Source organism: Schistocerca gregaria, chromosome 2, assembly GCF_023897955.1.
Source record: "Schistocerca gregaria isolate iqSchGreg1 chromosome 2, iqSchGreg1.2, whole genome shotgun sequence".
Classification (NCBI taxonomy): Eukaryota; Metazoa; Arthropoda; class Insecta; order Orthoptera; family Acrididae; genus Schistocerca; species Schistocerca gregaria.
In genome coordinates, this window is record NC_064921.1 from 715,542,924 (window position 1) to 715,566,288 (window position 23,365).

General features: G+C 49.2%; 19 non-coding genes across 19 annotated transcripts; 11 read left to right on the top strand and 8 right to left on the bottom strand.

The window, feature by feature from the left end:
* The first annotated feature begins 14 nt into the window (after positions 1 to 14).
* Positions 15 to 86, top strand: Trnap-ugg (transfer RNA proline (anticodon UGG)). Its single transcript has one exon. It is a non-coding gene; the product is annotated as a tRNA-Pro (tRNA).
* A 635-nt stretch (positions 87 to 721) lies between these two features.
* Positions 722 to 794, bottom strand: Trnav-uac (transfer RNA valine (anticodon UAC)). The gene has a single exon. It is a non-coding gene; the product is annotated as a tRNA-Val (tRNA).
* Positions 795 to 2,866: 2,072 nt separating this feature from the next.
* On the top strand, positions 2,867 to 2,938 carry Trnap-ugg (transfer RNA proline (anticodon UGG)). The gene has a single exon. It is a non-coding gene; the product is annotated as a tRNA-Pro (tRNA).
* Positions 2,939 to 3,573: 635 nt separating this feature from the next.
* Positions 3,574 to 3,646, bottom strand: Trnav-uac (transfer RNA valine (anticodon UAC)). Its single transcript has one exon. It is a non-coding gene; the product is annotated as a tRNA-Val (tRNA).
* A 2,072-nt stretch (positions 3,647 to 5,718) lies between these two features.
* Positions 5,719 to 5,790, top strand: Trnap-ugg (transfer RNA proline (anticodon UGG)). Its single transcript has one exon. It is a non-coding gene; the product is annotated as a tRNA-Pro (tRNA).
* A 635-nt stretch (positions 5,791 to 6,425) lies between these two features.
* Trnav-uac (transfer RNA valine (anticodon UAC)) lies at positions 6,426 to 6,498 on the bottom strand. The gene has a single exon. It is a non-coding gene; the product is annotated as a tRNA-Val (tRNA).
* A 2,072-nt stretch (positions 6,499 to 8,570) lies between these two features.
* On the top strand, positions 8,571 to 8,642 carry Trnap-ugg (transfer RNA proline (anticodon UGG)). The gene has a single exon. It is a non-coding gene; the product is annotated as a tRNA-Pro (tRNA).
* A 635-nt stretch (positions 8,643 to 9,277) lies between these two features.
* Positions 9,278 to 9,350, bottom strand: Trnav-uac (transfer RNA valine (anticodon UAC)). Its single transcript has one exon. It is a non-coding gene; the product is annotated as a tRNA-Val (tRNA).
* A 2,077-nt stretch (positions 9,351 to 11,427) lies between these two features.
* On the top strand, positions 11,428 to 11,499 carry Trnap-ugg (transfer RNA proline (anticodon UGG)). The gene has a single exon. It is a non-coding gene; the product is annotated as a tRNA-Pro (tRNA).
* A 635-nt stretch (positions 11,500 to 12,134) lies between these two features.
* Trnav-uac (transfer RNA valine (anticodon UAC)) lies at positions 12,135 to 12,207 on the bottom strand. Its single transcript has one exon. It is a non-coding gene; the product is annotated as a tRNA-Val (tRNA).
* Positions 12,208 to 12,428: 221 nt separating this feature from the next.
* On the top strand, positions 12,429 to 12,500 carry Trnap-cgg (transfer RNA proline (anticodon CGG)). Its single transcript has one exon. It is a non-coding gene; the product is annotated as a tRNA-Pro (tRNA).
* Positions 12,501 to 14,730: 2,230 nt separating this feature from the next.
* On the top strand, positions 14,731 to 14,802 carry Trnap-ugg (transfer RNA proline (anticodon UGG)). Its single transcript has one exon. It is a non-coding gene; the product is annotated as a tRNA-Pro (tRNA).
* A 635-nt stretch (positions 14,803 to 15,437) lies between these two features.
* Trnav-uac (transfer RNA valine (anticodon UAC)) lies at positions 15,438 to 15,510 on the bottom strand. Its single transcript has one exon. It is a non-coding gene; the product is annotated as a tRNA-Val (tRNA).
* Positions 15,511 to 17,587: 2,077 nt separating this feature from the next.
* Trnap-ugg (transfer RNA proline (anticodon UGG)) lies at positions 17,588 to 17,659 on the top strand. Its single transcript has one exon. It is a non-coding gene; the product is annotated as a tRNA-Pro (tRNA).
* Positions 17,660 to 18,294: 635 nt separating this feature from the next.
* On the bottom strand, positions 18,295 to 18,367 carry Trnav-uac (transfer RNA valine (anticodon UAC)). The gene has a single exon. It is a non-coding gene; the product is annotated as a tRNA-Val (tRNA).
* Positions 18,368 to 18,588: 221 nt separating this feature from the next.
* On the top strand, positions 18,589 to 18,660 carry Trnap-cgg (transfer RNA proline (anticodon CGG)). The gene has a single exon. It is a non-coding gene; the product is annotated as a tRNA-Pro (tRNA).
* A 2,230-nt stretch (positions 18,661 to 20,890) lies between these two features.
* Positions 20,891 to 20,962, top strand: Trnap-ugg (transfer RNA proline (anticodon UGG)). The gene has a single exon. It is a non-coding gene; the product is annotated as a tRNA-Pro (tRNA).
* Positions 20,963 to 21,597: 635 nt separating this feature from the next.
* Trnav-uac (transfer RNA valine (anticodon UAC)) lies at positions 21,598 to 21,670 on the bottom strand. The gene has a single exon. It is a non-coding gene; the product is annotated as a tRNA-Val (tRNA).
* Positions 21,671 to 21,891: 221 nt separating this feature from the next.
* On the top strand, positions 21,892 to 21,963 carry Trnap-cgg (transfer RNA proline (anticodon CGG)). Its single transcript has one exon. It is a non-coding gene; the product is annotated as a tRNA-Pro (tRNA).
* Positions 21,964 to 23,365: the final 1,402 nt, after the last annotated feature.

The window sequence follows — 23,365 nt, forward strand, 5'->3', positions numbered from 1 at the left end:
TGCTAGCAGCAGGTGGCTCGTTGGTCTAGGGGTATGATTCCTGCTTTGGATGCAGGAGGTCCCGGGTTCAAATCCCGGACGAGCCCTACCGTTTTGACCGTGCTGAAGAGTAGGTGTAGCTCACCCACGTTTGTAGCTCTGCAATGAAGAAGAGATGCGTGCCGCAGCACGCTGTGTGTGGCCCTACGGTCATGAAGGGACGTTTGATATGGCAAGAATCTGATACCAGTAAATTACATAGGTCGATTTCTGTAGAAGAGCCGACAGTAATCTTGCATGCTACGGAAAACAAAGGTTGTCTTTACAGAACGTGTGCACCGTGATTGGAGACGAAGCTCAATCGTGGAGCAGTCTACCTTCATCTGATTAGCGACAACGTCAACCAAAGCGTGGGATACAAGACTGAGCGTAGTTAAGAGTTTCTCACTATTAGTTACGTTCACACTTCAACAGAGTTGTGACAAGGCGAGTGCAAAGAGCTCAGGAAAGCCAGTATGAAGCGATCTTGAAGTAGTCTTGAAGAAATGGATACTAAATTTTGCAGGCCAGAATGGAGCTACGAGCGTTCTGAGTTACTGAATACCGGTGCACTATGGGAGTAAGAGCATTTGACAGTAAAATAACGCGATATCGGTGTAGCATACGACATTTATTATCCCTGCATACGCAGACGTGACGTTATCTCGGAAATGGAATCCGAAAACGGGTTTAAAAAAAGTCGTGCTTCCGCCCGGGATCGAACCGGGGACCTTCAGCGTGTAAAGCAGACGTGATAACCGCTACACCACGGAAACGACGGTTTTGCCGTTGTACTACCTGGAAAACCGTAGTTCCAACAGATTTTTCCTGCGTAAGCAAGGGCATCGGCTACGAGCTCCGTCCGATTCTAGAAGTTGCTATAGTAAAAGACAACGATAAAAACAATCAAACCGCAACAGCCAGGGAGAACGCTGGGTGAGCAGTAGCTCTGCACGGTGACACCAAGAACGGAGGCGTTACTCATGTGCATCGAGAAGGCTCGTTGGTCTCGGGGAATGATCCCTGCTTCGGGTGCAGGAGGTCCCGGGTTCAAATCCCGGACGAGCCCTTGCGTTTCGTGCAAACGTGTGGCGACTACTGGCATGCCGGCGGCTGTTCCGCGCATTTCCAGCCCTCCAGGTAAGCACAAAAACCAAGTAGCCGCTTCTGAAAGAGTTTCATGTATCATTTGAGCCATCTGCAGCCTGGTGGTTGGACGTTTGAAATTGATTTAAATGTTCACCGTAGAGATTGTAGCAAGTGCGACAAAAATGTGTTTCCGCCCGGAATCGAACCGGTGACGTTCTGCGTGTTGGCAGACGTGATAACCGCTACACCACGGAAACTGCTACGCTGTGAGCTCCACATGTGACACAACTTGAGGACGATCGCAACTTTGGCGTAAAAATCACTTTGCGGAAACGCACAATGCAGGAATTTCGCATTCGTACCTAACAATCGCCAGCACCCTTGCCTGTCTGAATGCCACCATGAATAAGAGCCCAAGAAGTCGTCGGCAATGAACGCGGCCGAGTCCTCGGTAGCATCAGCTACTCTTGCTTTCCGTACGAGCTACCGTCAATTCGCGCAGTCGCTATTGCAAATGATGTCACCAAAAGCAATCACTTCGTTAGCGGCAAGGAGCCCGGGCCCAGCGGTAGCTTCTACATGGAGGCACCAGCAGCCCCGACAGGCCGCCGCTGGCGCGCCGGCGCCCGGACCCGCGACCCCTAATGACGTTGCAGTCGATGTATTTCTTAATATCGCTTTTCGAAGAAGCAAGCCAGGTGTAAATCACACAGTATTTTACTGATGATCTGGAAACGCAAATTTAGAACAAGTAGAACATTATATAAAATTTTGTTGTGTGGTCGAGCGGTACCCACCCTTCGCTCTTCCCAGATTATCGTTGCTGCACGGAATGATTGTTAAAGCAGCGACGGCTTCAGAGTTCGTCTTCTCCAACGTTTGCTTTTGCAGTACATTCCGCAATCTTTTCGTTATGAGTCGTCTGTTTCGGTTTCCCGATGTAGTTTTGCTCACAGCTCCCGACTTCTCTTAACCCCGAGCCACCACTAGCCGAAAATTCCGCACTGCAGTCTGGTCTATCTGCAGAGCTCGATAAGAGCATCGCGGTCGTTCCTGAGCTAATGAAACGGCCGTATCTGTAGTTGTTCCCAGATGTCTCCCACAGCAACGGCCTCCCGGACGCCTGCATTACAGGAGTACGCCACTACTCCCAGCCATACAATTGCATTTGAAAGCAGAATAACATGAGCTACAGAGCAACTCCGATTTTTGTGTCTGACCTACTTCTAATGATACTGTGGTCGGTTTACTTACTACTATCGCTGCTGGACGAAGCAGACCAGTTGAAAGCCACACGGTATTCTTGTAAAGAACAGGTAATGGAAATTTAGGTAAAACGATATCAAAAAAAGTTGCGTGGTGGAGCGACACATACAGTTGGCTCTTCGTAGATGATCATTGCTGCACGGAATAATTCTTAAGGCACCGACGCCTTCAGGAGTCGTGTTTGGAAGTTTTGCTTGCAGTATATTCCGCTATCTTTTCGTTATGAGTTGGTGTTTCGGATTCCCGGTGTTCTTTTGTTTAGTGCATTTGCCTTCCCTTGACACTGAGAAACCACATGACGAAAGTGAAACACCACCGTCTGTTCATCTGCAGAGCGCGATGAAATTATTCACTCTACATTCATTGCCTTTAATATTCTTGCCATCAGTGGTGGGCGCTGCCTTCAGAAAGCGCTTTTCTTCCTGATTTACATGAAAGTTTGTGTTCCTCGGAGGTGGACTGCTTGGGATTACCTTCACTGCTAGCAGCAGGTGGCTCGTTGGTCTAGGGGTATGATTCCTGCTTTGGATGCAGGAGGTCCCGGGTTCAAATCCCGGACGAGCCCTACCGTTTTGACCGTGCTGAAGAGTAGGTGTAGCTCACCCACGTTTGTAGCTCTGCAATGAAGAAGAGATGCGTGCCGCAGCACGCTGTGTGTGGCCCTACGGTCATGAAGGGACGTTTGATATGGCAAGAATCTGATACCAGTAAATTACATAGGTCGATTTCTGTAGAAGAGCCGACAGTAATCTTGCATGCTACGGAAAACAAAGGTTGTCTTTACAGAACGTGTGCACCGTGATTGGAGACGAAGCTCAATCGTGGAGCAGTCTACCTTCATCTGATTAGCGACAACGTCAACCAAAGCGTGGGATACAAGACTGAGCGTAGTTAAGAGTTTCTCACTATTAGTTACGTTCACACTTCAACAGAGTTGTGACAAGGCGAGTGCAAAGAGCTCAGGAAAGCCAGTATGAAGCGATCTTGAAGTAGTCTTGAAGAAATGGATACTAAATTTTGCAGGCCAGAATGGAGCTACGAGCGTTCTGAGTTACTGAATACCGGTGCACTATGGGAGTAAGAGCATTTGACAGTAAAATAACGCGATATCGGTGTAGCATACGACATTTATTATCCCTGCATACGCAGACGTGACGTTATCTCGGAAATGGAATCCGAAAACGGGTTTAAAAAAAGTCGTGCTTCCGCCCTGGATCGAACCGGGGACCTTCAGCGTGTAAAGCAGACGTGATAACCGCTACACCACGGAAACGACGGTTTTGCCGTTGTACTACCTGGAAAACCGTAGTTCCAACAGATTTTTCCTGCGTAAGCAAGGGCATCGGCTACGAGCTCCGTCCGATTCTAGAAGTTGCTATAGTAAAAGACAACGATAAAAACAATCAAACCGCAACAGCCAGGGAGAACGCTGGGTGAGCAGTAGCTCTGCACGGTGACACCAAGAACGGAGGCGTTACTCATGTGCATCGAGAAGGCTCGTTGGTCTCGGGGAATGATCCCTGCTTCGGGTGCAGGAGGTCCCGGGTTCAAATCCCGGACGAGCCCTTGCGTTTCGTGCAAACGTGTGGCGACTACTGGCATGCCGGCGGCTGTTCCGCGCATTTCCAGCCCTCCAGGTAAGCACAAAAACCAAGTAGCCGCTTCTGAAAGAGTTTCATGTATCATTTGAGCCATCTGCAGCCTGGTGGTTGGACGTTTGAAATTGATTTAAATGTTCACCGTAGAGATTGTAGCAAGTGCGACAAAAATGTGTTTCCGCCTGGAATCGAACCGGTGACGTTCTGCGTGTTGGCAGACGTGATAACCGCTACACCACGGAAACTGCTACGCTGTGAGCTCCACATGTGACACAACTTGAGGACGATCGCAACTTTGGCGTAAAAATCACTTTGCGGAAACGCACAATGCAGGAATTTCGCATTCGTACCTAACAATCGCCAGCACCCTTGCCTGTCTGAATGCCACCATGAATAAGAGCCCAAGAAGTCGTCGGCAATGAACGCGGCCGAGTCCTCGGTAGCATCAGCTACTCTTGCTTTCCGTACGAGCTACCGTCAATTCGCGCAGTCGCTATTGCAAATGATGTCACCAAAAGCAATCACTTCGTTAGCGGCAAGGAGCCCGGGCCCAGCGGTAGCTTCTACATGGAGGCACCAGCAGCCCCGACAGGCCGCCGCTGGCGCGCCGGCGCCCGGACCCGCGACCCCTAATGACGTTGCAGTCGATGTATTTCTTAATATCGCTTTTCGAAGAAGCAAGCCAGGTGTAAATCACACAGTATTTTACTGATGATCTGGAAACGCAAATTTAGAACAAGTAGAACATTATATAAAATTTTGTTGTGTGGTCGAGCGGTACCCACCCTTCGCTCTTCCCAGATTATCGTTGCTGCACGGAATGATCGTTAAAGCAGCGACGGCTTCAGAGTTCGTCTTCTCCAACGTTTGCTTTTGCAGTACATTCCGCAATCTTTTCGTTATGAGTCGTCTGTTTCGGTTTCCCGATGTAGTTTTGCTCACAGCTCCCGACTTCTCTTAACCCCGAGCCACCACTAGCCGAAAATTCCGCACTGCAGTCTGGTCTATCTGCAGAGCTCGATAAGAGCATCGCGGTCGTTTCTGAGCTAATGAAACGGCCGTATCTGTAGTTGTTCCCAGATGTCTCCCACAGCAACGGCCTCCCGGACGCCTGCATTACAGGAGTACGCCACTACTCCCAGCCATACAATTGCATTTGAAAGCAGAATAACATGAGCTACAGAGCAACTCCGATTTTTGTGTCTGACCTACTTCTAATGATACTGTGGTCGGTTTACTTACTACTATCGCTGCTGGACGAAGCAGACCAGTTGAAAGCCACACGGTATTCTTGTAAAGAACAGGTAATGGAAATTTAGGTAAAACGATATCAAAAAAAGTTGCGTGGTGGAGCGACACATACAGTTGGCTCTTCGTAGATGATCATTGCTGCACGGAATAATTCTTAAGGCACCGACGCCTTCAGGAGTCGTGTTTGGAAGTTTTGCTTGCAGTATATTCCGCTATCTTTTCGTTATGAGTTGGTGTTTCGGATTCCCGGTGTTCTTTTGTTTAGTGCATTTGCCTTCCCTTGACACTGAGAAACCACATGACGAAAGTGAAACACCACCGTCTGTTCATCTGCAGAGCGCGATGAAATTATTCACTCTACATTCATTGCCTTTAATATTCTTGCCATCAGTGGTGGGCGCTGCCTTCAGAAAGCGCTTTTCTTCCTGATTTACATGAAAGTTTGTGTTTTTCGGAGGTGGACTGCTTGGGATTACCTTCACTGCTAGCAGCAGGTGGCTCGTTGGTCTAGGGGTATGATTCCTGCTTTGGGTGCAGGAGGTCCCGGGTTCAAATCCCGGACGAGCCCTACCGTTTTGACCGTGCTGAAGAGTAGGTGTAGCTCACCCACGTTTGTAGCTCTGCAATGAAGAAGAGATGCGTGCCGCAGCACGCTGTGTGTGGCCCTACGGTCATGAAGGGACGTTTGATATGGCAAGAATCTGATACCAGTAAATTACATAGGTCGATTTCTGTAGAAGAGCCGACAGTAATCTTGCATGCAACGGAAAACAAAGGTTGTCTTTGCAGAACGTGTGCACCGTGATTGGAGACGAAGCTCAATCGTGGAGCAGTCTACCTTCATCTGATTAGCGACAACGTCAACCAAAGCGTGGGATACAAGACTGAGCGTAGTTAAGAGTTTCTCACTATTAGTTACGTTCACACTTCAACAGAGTTGTGACAAGGCGAGTGCAAAGAGCTCAGGAAAGCCAGTATGAAGCGAACTTGAAGTAGTCTTGAAGAAATGGATACTAAATTTTGCAGGCCAGAATGGAGCTACGAGCGTTCTGAGTTACTGAATACCGGTGCACTATGGGAGTAAGAGCATTTGACAGTAAAATAACGCGATATCGGTGTAGCATACGACATTTATTATCCCTGCATACGCAGACGTGACGTTATCTCGGAAATGGAATCCGAAAACGGGTTTAAAAAAAGTCGTGCTTCCGCCCGGGGTCGAACCGGGGACCTTCAGCGTGTAAAGCAGACGTGATAACCGCTACACCACGGAAACGACGGTTTTGCCGTTGTACTACCTGGAAAACCGTAGTTCCAACAGATTTTTCCTGCGTAAGCAAGGGCATCGGCTACGAGCTCCGTCCGATTCTAGAAGTTGCTATAGTAAAAGACAACGATAAAAACAATCAAACCGCAACAGCCAGGGAGAACGCTGGGTGAGCAGTAGCTCTGCACGGTGACACCAAGAACGGAGGCGTTACTCATGTGCATCGAGAAGGCTCGTTGGTCTCGGGGAATGATCCCTGCTTCGGGTGCAGGAGGTCCCGGGTTCAAATCCCGGACGAGCCCTTGCGTTTCGTGCAAACGTGTGGCGACTACTGGCATGCCGGCGGCTGTTCCGCGCATTTCCAGCCCTCCAGGTAAGCACAAAAACCAAGTAGCCGCTTCTGAAAGAGTTTCATGTATCATTTGAGCCATCTGCAGCCTGGTGGTTGGACGTTTGAAATTGATTTAAATGTTCACCGTAGAGATTGTAGCAAGTGCGACAAAAATGTGTTTCCGCCCGGAATCGAACCGGTGACGTTCTGCGTGTTGGCAGACGTGATAACCGCTACACCACGGAAACTGCTACGCTGTGAGCTCCACATGTGACACAACTTGAGGACGATCGCAACTTTGGCGTAAAAATCACTTTGCGGAAACGCACAATGCAGGAATTTCGCATTCGTACCTAACAATCGCCAGCACCCTTGCCTGTCTGAATGCCACCATGAATAAGAGCCCAAGAAGTCGTCGGCAATGAACGCGGCCGAGTCCTCGGTAGCATCAGCTACTCTTGCTTTCCGTACGAGCTACCGTCAATTCGCGCAGTCGCTATTGCAAATGATGTCACCAAAAGCAATCACTTCGTTAGCGGCAAGGAGCCCGGGCCCAGCGGTAGCTTCTACATGGAGGCACCAGCAGCCCCGACAGGCCGCCGCTGGCGCGCCGGCGCCCGGACCCGCGACCCCTAATGACGTTGCAGTCGATGTATTTCTTAATATCGCTTTTCGAAGAAGCAAGCCAGGTGTAAATCACACAGTATTTTACTGATGATCTGGAAACGCAAATTTAGAACAAGTAGAACATTATATAAAATTTTGTTGTGTGGTCGAGCGGTACCCACCCTTCGCTCTTCCCAGATTATCGTTGCTGCACGGAATGATTGTTAAAGCAGCGACGGCTTCAGAGTTCGTCTTCTCCAACGTTTGCTTTTGCAGTACATTCCGCAATCTTTTCGTTATGAGTCGTCTGTTTCGGTTTCCCGATGTAGTTTTGCTCACAGCTCCCGACTTCTCTTAACCCCGAGCCACCACTAGCCGAAAATTCCGCACTGCAGTCTGGTCTATCTGCAGAGCTCGATAAGAGCATCGCGGTCGTTCCTGAGCTAATGAAACGGCCGTATCTGTAGTTGTTCCCAGATGTCTCCCACAGCAACGGCCTCCCGGACGCCTGCATTACAGGAGTACGCCACTACTCCCAGCCATACAATTGCATTTGAAAGCAGAATAACATGAGCTACAGAGCAACTCCGATTTTTGTGTCTGACCTACTTCTAATGATACTGTGGTCGGTTTACTTACTACTATCGCTGCTGGACGAAGCAGACCAGTTGAAAGCCACACGGTATTCTTGTAAAGAACAGGTAATGGAAATTTAGGTAAAACGATATCAAAAAAAGTTGCGTGGTGGAGCGACACATACAGTTGGCTCTTCGTAGATGATCATTGCTGCACGGAATAATTCTTAAGGCACCGACGCCTTCAGGAGTCGTGTTTGGAAGTTTTGCTTGCAGTATATTCCGCTATCTTTTCGTTATGAGTTGGTGTTTCGGATTCCCGGTGTTCTTTTGTTTAGTGCATTTGCCTTCCCTTGACACTGAGAAACCACATGACGAAAGTGAAACACCACCGTCTGTTCATCTGCAGAGCGCGATGAAATTATTCACTCTACATTCATTGCCTTTAATATTCTTGCCATCAGTGGTGGGCGCTGCCTTCAGAAAGCGCTTTTCTTCCTGATTTACATGAAAGTTTGTGTTTTTCGGAGGTGGACTGCTTGGGATTACCTTCACTGCTAGCAGCAGGTGGCTCGTTGGTCTAGGGGTATGATTCCTGCTTTGGGTGCAGGAGGTCCCGGGTTCAAATCCCGGACGAGCCCTACCGTTTTGACCGTGCTGAAGAGTAGGTGTAGCTCACCCACGTTTGTAGCTCTGCAATGAAGAAGAGATGCGTGCCGCAGCACGCTGTGTGTGGCCCTACGGTCATGAAGGGACGTTTGATATGGCAAGAATCTGATACCAGTAAATTACATAGGTCGATTTCTGTAGAAGAGCCGACAGTAATCTTGCATGCTACGGAAAACAAAGGTTGTCTTTACAGAACGTGTGCACCGTGATTGGAGACGAAGCTCAATCGTGGAGCAGTCTACCTTCATCTGATTAGCGACAACGTCAACCAAAGCGTGGGATACAAGACTGAGCGTAGTTAAGAGTTTCTCACTATTAGTTACGTTCACACTTCAACAGAGTTGTGACAAGGCGAGTGCAAAGAGCTCAGGAAAGCCAGTATGAAGCGATCTTGAAGTAGTCTTGATGAAATGGATACTAAATTTTGCAGGCCAGAATGGAGCTACGAGCGTTCTGAGTTACTGAATACCGGTGCACTATGGGAGTAAGAGCATTTGACAGTAAAATAACGCGATATCGGTGTAGCATACGACATTTATTATCCCTGCATACGCAGACGTGACGTTATCTCGGAAATGGAATCCGAAAACGGGTTTAAAAAAAGTCGTGTTTCCGCCCGGGATCGAACCGGGGACTTTCAGCGTGTAAAGCAGACGTGATAACCGCTACACCACGGAAACGACGGTTTTGCCGTTGTACTACCTGGAAAACCGTAGTTCCAACAGATTTTTCCTGCGTAAGCAAGGGCATCGGCTACGAGCTCCGTCCGATTCTAGAAGTTGCTATAGTAAAAGACAACGATAAAAACAATCAAACCGCAACAGCCAGGGAGAACGCTGGGTGAGCAGTAGCTCTGCACGGTGACACCAAGAACGGAGGCGTTACTCATGTGCATCGAGAAGGCTCGTTGGTCTCGGGGAATGATCCCTGCTTCGGGTGCAGGAGGTCCCGGGTTCAAATCCCGGACGAGCCCTTGCGTTTCGTGCAAACGTGTGGCGACTACTGGCATGCCGGCGGCTGTTCCGCGCATTTCCAGCCCTCCAGATAAGCACAAAAACCAAGTAGCCGCTTCTGAAAGAGTTTCATGTATCATTTGAGCCATCTGCAGCCTGGTGGTTGGACGTTTGAAATTGATTTAAATGTTCACCGTAGAGATTGTAGCAAGTGCGACAAAAATGTGTTTCCGCCCGGAATCGAACCGGTGACGTTCTGCGTGTTGGCAGACGTGATAACCGCTACACCACGGAAACTGCTACGCTGTGAGCTCCACATGTGACACAACTTGAGGACGATCGCAACTTTGGCGTAAAAATCACTTTGCGGAAACGCACAATGCAGGAATTTCGCATTCGTACCTAACAATCGACAGCACCCTTGCCTGTCTGAATGCCACCATGAATAAGAGCCCAAGAAGTCGTCGGCAATGAACGCGGCCGAGTCCTCGGTAGCATCAGCTACTCTTGCTTTCCGTACGAGCTACCGTCAATTCGCGCAGTCGCTATTGCAAATGATGTCACCAAAAGCAATCACTTCGTTAGCGGCAAGGAGCCCGGGCCCAGCGGTAGCAGTAGCTCTACATGGAGGCACCAGCAGCCCCGACAGGCCGCCGCTGGCGCGCCGGCGCCCGGACCCGCGACCCCTAATGACGTTGCAGTCGATGTATTTCTTAATATCGCTTTTCGAAGAAGCAAGCCAGGTGTAAATCACACAGTATTTTACTGATGATCTGGAAACGCAAATTTAGAACAAGTAGAACATTATATAAAATTTTGTTGTGTGGTCGAGCGGTACCCACCGTTCGCTCTTCCCAGATTATCGTTGCTGCACGGAATGTTTGTTAAAGCACCGACGGCTTCAGAGTTCGTCTTCTCCAACGTTTGCTTTTGCAGTACATTCCGCAATCTTTTCGTTATGAGTCGTCTGTTTCGGTTTCCCGATGTAGTTTTGCTCACAGCTCCCGACTTCTCTTAACCCCGAGCCACCACTAGCCGAAAATTCCGCACTGCAGTCTGGTCTATCTGCAGAGCTCGATAAGAGCATCGCGGTCGTTCCTGAGCTAATGAAATGGCCGTATCTGTAGTTGTTCCCAGATGTCTCCCACAGCAACGGCCTCCCGGACGCCTGCATTACAGGAGTACGCCACTACTCCCAGCCATACAATTGCATTTGAAAGCAGAATAACATGTGCTACAGAGCAACTCCGATTTTTGTGTCTGACCTACTTCTAATGATACTGTGGTCGGTTTACTTACTACTATCGCTGCTGGACGAAGCAGACCAGTTGAAAGCCACACGGTATTCTTGTAAAGAACAGGTAATGGAAATTTAGGTAAAACGATATCAAAAAAAGTTGCGTGGTGGAGCGACACATACAGTTGGCTCTTCGTAGATGATCATTGCTGCACGGAATAATTCTTAAGGCACCGACGCCTTCAGGAGTCGTGTTTGGAAGTTTTGCTTGCAGTATATTCCGCTATCTTTTCGTTATGAGTTGGTGTTTCGGATTCCCGGTGTTCTTTTGTTTAGTGCATTTGCCTTCCCTTGACACTGAGAAACCACATGACGAAAGTGAAACACCACCGTCTGTTCATCTGCAGAGCGCGATGAAATTATTCACTCTACATTCATTGCCTTTAATATTCTTGCCATCAGTGGTGGGCGCTGCCTTCAGAAAGCGCTTTTCTTCCTGATTTACATGAAAGTTTGTGTTCCTCGGAGGTGGACTGCTTGGGATTACCTTCACTGCTAGCAGCAGGTGGCTCGTTGGTCTAGGGGTATAATTCCTGCTTTGGGTGCAGGAGGTCCCGGGTTCAAATCCCGGACGAGCCCTACCGTTTTGACCGTGTTGAAGAGTAGGTGGAGCTCACCCACGTTTGTAGCTCTGCAATGAAGAACAGATGCGTGCCGCAGCACGCTGTGTGTGGCCCTACGGTCATGAAGGGACGTTTGATATGGCAAGAATCTGATGCCAGTAAATTACATAGGTCGATTTCTGTAGAAGAGCCGACAGTAATCTTGCATGCTACGGAAAACAAAGGTTGTCTTTGCAGAACGTGTGCACCGTGATTGGAGACGAAGCTCAATCGTGGAGCAGTCTACCTTCATCTGATTAGCGACAACGTCAACCAAAGAGTGGGATACAAGACTGAGCGTAGTTAAGAGTTTCTCACTATTAGTTACGTTCGCGCTTCAAGAGAGTTGTGACAAGGCGAGTGCAAAGAGCTCAGGAAAGCCAGTATGAAGCGAACTTGAAGTAGTCTTGAAGAAATGGATACTAAATTTTGCCGGCCAGAATGGGGCTACGAGCGTTCTGAGTTACTGAATACCGGTGCACTATGGGAGCAAGAGCATTTGACAGTAAAATAACGCGATATCGGTGTAGCATACGACATTTATTATCCCTGCATACGCAGACGTGACGTTATCTCGGGAATGGAATCCGAAAACGGGTTTAAAAAAAGTCGTGCTTTCGCCCGGGATCGAACCGGGGACCTTCTGCGTGTAAAGCAGACGTGATAACCGCTACACCACGGAAACGACGGTTTTGCTGTTGTACTACCTGGAAAACCGTAGTTCCAACAGATTTTTCCTGCGTAAGCAAGGGCATCGGCTACGAGCTCCGTCCGATTCTAGAAGTTGCTATAGTAAAAGACAACGGTTTAAACAATCAAACCGCAACAGCCAGGGAGAACGCTGGGTGAGCAGTAGCTCTGCACGGTGATACCAAGAACGGAGGCGTTACTCATGTGCATCGAGAAGGCTCGTTGGTCTCGGGGTATGATCCCTGCTTCGGGTGCAGGAGGTCCCGGGTTCAAATCCCGGACGAGCCCTTGCGTTTCGTGCAAACGTATGGCGACTGCTGGCATGCCGGCGGCTGTTCCGCGCATTTCCAGCCCTCCAGGTAAGCACAAAAACCAAGTAGCCGCTTCTGAAAGAGTTTCATGTATCATTTGAGCCATCTGCTGCCTGGTGGTTGGACGTTTGAAATTGATTTAAATGTTCACCGTAGAGATTGTAGCAAGTGTCTTGTTGAGTGCGACAAAAATGTGTTTCCGCCCGGAATCGAACCGGTGACGTTCTGCGTGTTGGCAGACGTGATAACCGCTACACCACGGAAACTGCTACGCTGTGAGCTCCACATGTGACACAACTTGAGGACGATCGCAACTTTGGCGTAAAAATCACTTTGCGGAAACGCACAATGCAGGAATTTCGCATTCGTACCCAACAATCGCCAGCACCCTTGCCTGTCTGAATGCCACCATGAATAAGAGCCCAAGAAGTCGTCGGCAATGAACGCGGCCGAGTCCTCGGTAGCATCAGCTACTCTTGCTTTCCGTAAGAGCTACCGTCAATTCGCGCAGTCGCTATTGCAAATGATATCACCAAAAGCAATCACTTCGTTAGCGGCAAGGAGCCCGGGCCCAGCGGTAGAGATTGTAGAGATTGTAGCAAGTGTCTTGTTGAGTGCGACAAAAATGTGTTTCCGCCCGGAATCGAACCGGTGACGTTCTGCGTGTTGGCAGACGTGATAACCGCTACACCACGGAAACTGCTACGCTGTGAGCTCCACATGTGACACAACTTGAGGACGATCGCAACTTTGGCGTAAAAATCACTTTGCGGAAACGCACAATGCAGGAATTTCGCATTCGTACCCAACAATCGCCAGCACCCTTGCCTGTCTGAATGCCACCATGAATAAGAGCCCAAGAAGTCGTCGGCAATGAACGCGGCCGAGTCCTCGGTAGCATCAGCTACTCTTGCTTTCCGTAAGAGCTACCGTCAATTCGCGCAGTCGCTATTGCAAATGATGTCACCAAAAGCAATCACTTCGTTAGCGGCAAGGAGCCCGGGCCCAGCGGTAGCGGTAGCTCTACATGGAGGCACCAGCAGCCCCGACAGGCCGCCGCTGGCGCGCCGGCGCCCGGACCCGCGACCCCTAATGACGTTGCAGTCGATGTATTTCTTAATATCGCTTTTCGAAGAAGCAAGCCAGGTGTAAATCACACAGTATCTTACTGATGATCTGGAAACGCAAATTTAGAACAAGTAGAACATTATATAAAATTTTGTTGTGTGGTCGAGCGGTACCCACCCTTCGCTCTTCCCAGATTATCGTTGCTGCACGGAATGTTTGTTAAAGCACCGACGGCTTCAGAGTTCGTCTTCTCCAACGTTTGCTTTTGCAGTACATTCCGCAATCTTTTCGTTATGAGTCGTCTGTTTCGGTTTCCCGATGTAGTTTTGCTCACAGCTCCCGACTTCTCTTAACCCCGAGCCACCACTAGCCGAAAATTCCGCACTGCAGTCTGGTCTATCTGCAGAGCTCGATAAGAGCATCGCGGTCGTTTCTGAGCTAATGAAACGGCCGTATCTGTAGTTGTTCCCAGATGTCTCCCACAGCAACGGCCTCCCGGACGCCTGCATTACAGGAGTACGCCACTACTCCCAGCCATACAATTGCATTTGAAAGCAGAATAACATGAGCTACAGAGCAACTCCGATTTTTGTGTCTGACCTACTTCTAATGATACTGTGGTCGGTTTACTTACTACTATCGCTGCTGGACGAAGCAGACCAGTTGAAAGCCACACGGTATTCTTGTAAAGAACAGGTAATGGAAATTTAGGTAAAACGATATCAAAAAAAGTTGCGTGGTGGAGCGACACATACAGTTGGCTCTTCGTAGATGATCATTGCTGCACGGAATAATTCTTAAGGCACCGACGCCTTCAGGAGTCGTGTTTGGAAGTTTTGCTTGCAGTATATTCCGCTATCTTTTCGTTATGAGTTGGTGTTTCGGATTCCCGGTGTTCTTTTGTTTAGTGCATTTGCCTTCCCTTGACACTGAGAAACCACATGACGAAAGTGAAACACCACCGTCTGTTCATCTGCAGAGCGCGATGAAATTATTCACTCTACATTCATTGCCTTTAATATTCTTGCCATCAGTGGTGGGCGCTGCCTTCAGAAAGCGCTTTTCTTCCTGATTTACATGAAAGTTTGTGTTCCTCGGAGGTGGACTGCTTGGGATTACCTTCACTGCTAGCAGCAGGTGGCTCGTTGGTCTAGGGGTATGATTCCTGCTTTGGGTGCAGGAGGTCCCGGGTTCAAATCCCGGACGAGCCCTACCGTTTTGACCGTGCTGAAGAGTAGGTGTAGCTCACCCACGTTTGTAGCTCTGCAATGAAGAAGAGATGCGTGCCGCAGCACGCTGTGTGTGGCCCTACGGTCATGAAGGGACGTTTGATATGGCAAGAATCTGATACCAGTAAATTACATAGGTCGATTTCTGTAGAAGAGCCGACAGTAATCTTGCATGCTACGGAAAACAAAGGTTGTCTTTACAGAACGTGTGCACCGTGATTGGAGACGAAGCTCAATCGTGGAGCAGTCTACCTTCATCTGATTAGCGACAACGTCAACCAAAGCGTGGGATACAAGACTGAGCGTAGTTAAGAGTTTCTCACTATTAGTTACGTTCACACTTCAACAGAGTTGTGACAAGGCGAGTGCAAAGAGCTCAGGAAAGCCAGTATGAAGCGATCTTGAAGTAGTCTTGATGAAATGGATACTAAATTTTGCAGGCCAGAATGGAGCTACGAGCGTTCTGAGTTACTGAATACCGGTGCACTATGGGAGTAAGAGCATTTGACAGTAAAATAACGCGATATCGGTGTAGCATACGACATTTATTATCCCTGCATACGCAGACGTGACGTTATCTCGGAAATGGAATCCGAAAACGGGTTTAAAAAAAGTCGTGTTTCCGCCCGGGATCGAACCGGGGACTTTCAGCGTGTAAAGCAGACGTGATAACCGCTACACCACGGAAACGACGGTTTTGCCGTTGTACTACCTGGAAAACCGTAGTTCCAACAGATTTTTCCTGCGTAAGCAAGGGCATCGGCTACGAGCTCCGTCCGATTCTAGAAGTTGCTATAGTAAAAGACAACGATAAAAACAATCAAACCGCAACAGCCAGGGAGAACGCTGGGTGAGCAGTAGCTCTGCACGGTGACACCAAGAACGGAGGCGTTACTCATGTGCATCGAGAAGGCTCGTTGGTCTCGGGGAATGATCCCTGCTTCGGGTGCAGGAGGTCCCGGGTTCAAATCCCGGACGAGCCCTTGCGTTTCGTGCAAACGTGTGGCGACTACTGGCATGCCGGCGGCTGTTCCGCGCATTTCCAGCCCTCCAGATAAGCACAAAAACCAAGTAGCCGCTTCTGAAAGAGTTTCATGTATCATTTGAGCCATCTGCAGCCTGGTGGTTGGACGTTTGAAATTGATTTAAATGTTCACCGTAGAGATTGTAGCAAGTGCGACAAAAATGTGTTTCCGCCCGGAATCGAACCGGTGACGTTCTGCGTGTTGGCAGACGTGATAACCGCTACACCACGGAAACTGCTACGCTGTGAGCTCCACATGTGACACAACTTGAGGACGATCGCAACTTTGGCGTAAAAATCACTTTGCGGAAACGCACAATGCAGGAATTTCGCATTCGTACCTAACAATCGACAGCACCCTTGCCTGTCTGAATGCCACCATGAATAAGAGCCCAAGAAGTCGTCGGCAATGAACGCGGCCGAGTCCTCGGTAGCATCAGCTACTCTTGCTTTCCGTACGAGCTACCGTCAATTCGCGCAGTCGCTATTGCAAATGATGTCACCAAAAGCAATCACTTCGTTAGCGGCAAGGAGCCCGGGCCCAGCGGTAGCAGTAGCTCTACATGGAGGCACCAGCAGCCCCGACAGGCCGCCGCTGGCGCGCCGGCGCCCGGACCCGCGACCCCTAATGACGTTGCAGTCGATGTATTTCTTAATATCGCTTTTCGAAGAAGCAAGCCAGGTGTAAATCACACAGTATTTTACTGATGATCTGGAAACGCAAATTTAGAACAAGTAGAACATTATATAAAATTTTGTTGTGTGGTCGAGCGGTACCCACCGTTCGCTCTTCCCAGATTATCGTTGCTGCACGGAATGTTTGTTAAAGCACCGACGGCTTCAGAGTTCGTCTTCTCCAACGTTTGCTTTTGCAGTACATTCCGCAATCTTTTCGTTATGAGTCGTCTGTTTCGGTTTCCCGATGTAGTTTTGCTCACAGCTCCCGACTTCTCTTAACCCCGAGCCACCACTAGCCGAAAATTCCGCACTGCAGTCTGGTCTATCTGCAGAGCTCGATAAGAGCATCGCGGTCGTTCCTGAGCTAATGAAATGGCCGTATCTGTAGTTGTTCCCAGATGTCTCCCACAGCAACGGCCTCCCGGACGCCTGCATTACAGGAGTACGCCACTACTCCCAGCCATACAATTGCATTTGAAAGCAGAATAACATGTGCTACAGAGCAACTCCGATTTTTGTGTCTGACCTACTTCTAATGATACTGTGGTCGGTTTACTTACTACTATCGCTGCTGGACGAAGCAGACCAGTTGAAAGCCACACGGTATTCTTGTAAAGAACAGGTAATGGAAATTTAGGTAAAACGATATCAAAAAAAGTTGCGTGGTGGAGCGACACATACAGTTGGCTCTTCGTAGATGATCATTGCTGCACGGAATAATTCTTAAGGCACCGACGCCTTCAGGAGTCGTGTTTGGAAGTTTTGCTTGCAGTATATTCCGCTATCTTTTCGTTATGAGTTGGTGTTTCGGATTCCCGGTGTTCTTTTGTTTAGTGCATTTGCCTTCCCTTGACACTGAGAAACCACATGACGAAAGTGAAACACCACCGTCTGTTCATCTGCAGAGCGCGATGAAATTATTCACTCTACATTCATTGCCTTTAATATTCTTGCCATCAGTGGTGGGCGCTGCCTTCAGAAAGCGCTTTTCTTCCTGATTTACATGAAAGTTTGTGTTCCTCGGAGGTGGACTGCTTGGGATTACCTTCACTGCTAGCAGCAGGTGGCTCGTTGGTCTAGGGGTATAATTCCTGCTTTGGGTGCAGGAGGTCCCGGGTTCAAATCCCGGACGAGCCCTACCGTTTTGACCGTGCTGAAGAGTAGGTGGAGCTCACCCACGTTTGTAGCTCTGCAATGAAGAACAGATGCGTGCCGCAGCACGCTGTGTGTGGCCCTACGGTCATGAAGGGACGTTTGATATGGCAAGAATCTGATGCCAGTAAATTACATAGGTCGATTTCTGTAGAAGAGCCGACAGTAATCTTGCATGCTACGGAAAACAAAGGTTGTCTTTGCAGAACGTGTGCACCGTGATTGGAGACGAAGCTCAATCGTGGAGCAGTCTACCTTCATCTGATTAGCGACAACGTCAACCAAAGAGTGGGATACAAGACTGAGCGTAGTTAAGAGTTTCTCACTATTAGTTACGTTCGCGCTTCAAGAGAGTTGTGACAAGGCGAGTGCAAAGAGCTCAGGAAAGCCAGTATGAAGCGAACTTGAAGTAGTCTTGAAGAAATGGATACTAAATTTTGCCGGCCAGAATGGGGCTACGAGCGTTCTGAGTTACTGAATACCGGTGCACTATGGGAGCAAGAGCATTTGACAGTAAAATAACGCGATATCGGTGTAGCATACGACATTTATTATCCCTGCATACGCAGACGTGACGTTATCTCGGGAATGGAATCCGAAAACGGGTTTAAAAAAAGTCGTGCTTTCGCCCGGGATCGAACCGGGGACCTTCTGCGTGTAAAGCAGACGTGATAACCGCTACACCACGGAAACGACGGTTTTGCTGTTGTACTACCTGGAAAACCGTAGTTCCAACAGATTTTTCCTGCGTAAGCAAGGGCATCGGCTACGAGCTCCGTCCGATTCTAGAAGTTGCTATAGTAAAAGACAACGGTTTAAACAATCAAACCGCAACAGCCAGGGAGAACGCTGGGTGAGCAGTAGCTCTGCACGGTGATACCAAGAACGGAGGCGTTACTCATGTGCATCGAGAAGGCTCGTTGGTCTCGGGGTATGATCCCTGCTTCGGGTGCAGGAGGTCCCGGGTTCAAATCCCGGACGAGCCCTTGCGTTTCGTGCAAACGTATGGCGACTGCTGGCATGCCGGCGGCTGTTCCGCGCATTTCCAGCCCTCCAGGTAAGCACAAAAACCAAGTAGCCGCTTCTGAAAGAGTTTCATGTATCATTTGAGCCATCTGCTGCCTGGTGGTTGGACGTTTGAAATTGATTTAAATGTTCACCGTAGAGATTGTAGCAAGTGTCTTGTTGAGTGCGACAAAAATGTGTTTCCGCCCGGAATCGAACCGGTGACGTTCTGCGTGTTGGCAGACGTGATAACCGCTACACCACGGAAACTGCTACGCTGTGAGCTCCACATGTGACACAACTTGAGGACGATCGCAACTTTGGCGTAAAAATCACTTTGCGGAAACGCACAATGCAGGAATTTCGCATTCGTACCCAACAATCGCCAGCACCCTTGCCTGTCTGAATGCCACCATGAATAAGAGCCCAAGAAGTCGTCGGCAATGAACGCGGCCGAGTCCTCGGTAGCATCAGCTACTCTTGCTTTCCGTAAGAGCTACCGTCAATTCGCGCAGTCGCTATTGCAAATGATATCACCAAAAGCAATCACTTCGTTAGCGGCAAGGAGCCCGGGCCCAGCGGTAGAGATTGTAGAGATTGTAGCAAGTGTCTTGTTGAGTGCGACAAAAATGTGTTTCCGCCCGGAATCGAACCGGTGACGTTCTGCGTGTTGGCAGACGTGATAACCGCTACACCACGGAAACTGCTACGCTGTGAGCTCCACATGTGACACAACTTGAGGACGATCGCAACTTTGGCGTAAAAATCACTTTGCGGAAACGCACAATGCAGGAATTTCGCATTCGTACCCAACAATCGCCAGCACCCTTGCCTGTCTGAATGCCACCATGAATAAGAGCCCAAGAAGTCGTCGGCAATGAACGCGGCCGAGTCCTCGGTAGCATCAGCTACTCTTGCTTTCCGTAAGAGCTACCGTCAATTCGCGCAGTCGCTATTGCAAATGATGTCACCAAAAGCAATCACTTCGTTAGCGGCAAGGAGCCCGGGCCCAGCGGTAGCAGTAGCTCTACATGGAGGCACCAGCAGCCCCGACAGGCCGCCGCTGGCGCGCCGGCGCCCGGACCCGCGACCCCTAATGACGTTGCAGTCGATGTATTTCTTAATATCGCTTTTCGAAGAAGCAAGCCAGGTGTAAATCACACAGTATCTTACTGATGATCTGGAAACGCAAATTTAGAACAAGTAGAACATTATATAAAATTTTGTTGTGTGGTCGAGCGGTACCCACCCTTCGCTCTTCCCAGATTATCGTTGCTGCACGGAATGTTTGTTAAAGCACCGACGGCTTCAGAGTTCGTCTTCTCCAACGTTTGCTTTTGCAGTACATTCCGCAATCTTTTCGTTATGAGTCGTCTGTTTCGGTTTCCCGATGTAGTTTTGCTCACAGCTCCCGACTTCTCTTAACCCCGAGCCACCACTAGCCGAAAATTCCGCACTGCAGTCTGGTCTATCTGCAGAGCTCGATAAGAGCATCGCGGTCGTTCCTGAGCTAATGAAACGGCCGTATCTGTAGTTGTTCCCAGATGTCTCCCACAGCAACGGCCTCCCGGACGCCTGCATTACAGGAGTACGCCACTACTCCCAGCCATACAATTGCATTTGAAAGCAGAATAACATGAGCTACAGAGCAACTCCGATTTTTGTGTCTGACCTACTTCTAATGATACTGTGGTCGGTTTACTTACTACTATCGCTGCTGGACGAAGCAGACCAGTTGAAAGCCACACGGTATTCTTGTAAAGAACAGGTAATGGAAATTTAGGTAAAACGATATCAAAAAAAGTTGCGTGGTGGAGCGACACATACAGTTGGCTCTTCGTAGATGATCATTGCTGCACGGAATAATTCTTAAGGCACCGACGCCTTCAGGAGTCGTGTTTGGAAGTTTTGCTTGCAGTATATTCCGCTATCTTTTCGTTATGAGTTGGTGTTTCGGATTCCCGGTGTTCTTTTGTTTAGTGCATTTGCCTTCCCTTGACACTGAGAAACCACATGACGAAAGTGAAACACCACCGTCTGTTCATCTGCAGAGCGCGATGAAATTATTCACTCTACATTCATTGCCTTTAATATTCTTGCCATCAGTGGTGGGCGCTGCCTTCAGAAAGCGCTTTTCTTCCTGATTTACATGAAAGTTTGTGTTCCTCGGAGGTGGACTGCTTGGGATTACCTTCACTGCTAGCAGCAGGTGGCTCGTTGGTCTAGGGGTATAATTCCTGCTTTGGGTGCAGGAGGTCCCGGGTTCAAATCCCGGACGAGCCCTACCGTTTTGACCGTGCTGAAGAGTAGGTGGAGCTCACCCACGTTTGTAGCTCTGCAATGAAGAACAGATGCGTGCCGCAGCACGCTGTGTGTGGCCCTACGGTCATGAAGGGACGTTTGATATGGCAAGAATCTGATGCCAGTAAATTACATAGGTCGATTTCTGTAGAAGAGCCGACAGTAATCTTGCATGCTACGGAAAACAAAGGTTGTCTTTGCAGAACGTGTGCACCGTGATTGGAGACGAAGCTCAATCGTGGAGCAGTCTACCTTCATCTGATTAGCGACAACGTCAACCAAAGAGTGGGATACAAGACTGAGCGTAGTTAAGAGTTTCTCACTATTAGTTACGTTCGCGCTTCAAGAGAGTTGTGACAAGGCGAGTGCAAAGAGCTCAGGAAAGCCAGTATGAAGCGAACTTGAAGTAGTCTTGAAGAAATGGATACTAAATTTTGCCGGCCAGAATGGGGCTACGAGCGTTCTGAGTTACTGAATACCGGTGCACTATGGGAGCAAGAGCATTTGACAGTAAAATAACGCGATATCGGTGTAGCATACGACATTTATTATCCCTGCATACGCAGACGTGACGTTATCTCGGGAATGGAATCCGAAAACGGGTTTAAAAAAAGTCGTGCTTTCGCCCGGGATCGAACCGGGGACCTTCTGCGTGTAAAGCAGACGTGATAACCGCTACACCACGGAAACGACGGTTTTGCTGTTGTACTACCTGGAAAACCGTAGTTCCAACAGATTTTTCCTGCGTAAGCAAGGGCATCGGCTACGAGCTCCGTCCGATTCTAGAAGTTGCTATAGTAAAAGACAACGGTTTAAACAATCAAACCGCAACAGCCAGGGAGAACGCTGGGTGAGCAGTAGCTCTGCACGGTGATACCAAGAACGGAGGCGTTACTCATGTGCATCGAGAAGGCTCGTTGGTCTCGGGGTATGATCCCTGCTTCGGGTGCAGGAGGTCCCGGGTTCAAATCCCGGACGAGCCCTTGCGTTTCGTGCAAACGTATGGCGACTGCTGGCATGCCGGCGGCTGTTCCGCGCATTTCCAGCCCTCCAGGTAAGCACAAAAACCAAGTAGCCGCTTCTGAAAGAGTTTCATGTATCATTTGAGCCATCTGCTGCCTGGTGGTTGGACGTTTGAAATTGATTTAAATGTTCACCGTAGAGATTGTAGCAAGTGTCTTGTTGAGTGCGACAAAAATGTGTTTCCGCCCGGAATCGAACCGGTGACGTTCTGCGTGTTGGCAGACGTGATAACCGCTACACCACGGAAACTGCTACGCTGTGAGCTCCACATGTGACACAACTTGAGGACGATCGCAACTTTGGCGTAAAAATCACTTTGCGGAAACGCACAATGCAGGAATTTCGCATTCGTACCCAACAATCGCCAGCACCCTTGCCTGTCTGAATGCCACCATGAATAAGAGCCCAAGAAGTCGTCGGCAATGAACGCGGCCGAGTCCTCGGTAGCATCAGCTACTCTTGCTTTCCGTAAGAGCTACCGTCAATTCGCGCAGTCGCTATTGCAAATGATATCACCAAAAGCAATCACTTCGTTAGCGGCAAGGAGCCCGGGCCCAGCGGTAGAGATTGTAGAGATTGTAGCAAGTGTCTTGTTGAGTGCGACAAAAATGTGTTTCCGCCCGGAATCGAACCGGTGACGTTCTGCGTGTTGGCAGACGTGATAACCGCTACACCACGGAAACTGCTACGCTGTGAGCTCCACATGTGACACAACTTGAGGACGATCGCAACTTTGGCGTAAAAATCACTTTGCGGAAACGCACAATGCAGGAATTTCGCATTCGTACCCAACAATCGCCAGCACCCTTGCCTGTCTGAATGCCACCATGAATAAGAGCCCAAGAAGTCGTCGGCAATGAACGCGGCCGAGTCCTCGGTAGCATCAGCTACTCTTGCTTTCCGTAAGAGCTACCGTCAATTCGCGCAGTCGCTATTGCAAATGATGTCACCAAAAGCAATCACTTCGTTAGCGGCAAGGAGCCCGGGCCCAGCGGTAGCAGTAGCTCTACATGGAGGCACCAGCAGCCCCGACAGGCCGCCGCTGGCGCGCCGGCGCCCGGACCCGCGACCCCTAATGACGTTGCAGTCGATGTATTTCTTAATATCGCTTTTCGAAGAAGCAAGCCAGGTGTAAATCACACAGTATCTTACTGATGATCTGGAAACGCAAATTTAGAACAAGTAGAACATTATATAAAATTTTGTTGTGTGGTCGAGCGGTACCCACCCTTCGCTCTTCCCAGATTATCGTTGCTGCACGGAATGTTTGTTAAAGCACCGACGGCTTCAGAGTTCGTCTTCTCCAACGTTTGCTTTTGCAGTACATTCCGCAATCTTTTCGTTATGAGTCGTCTGTTTCGG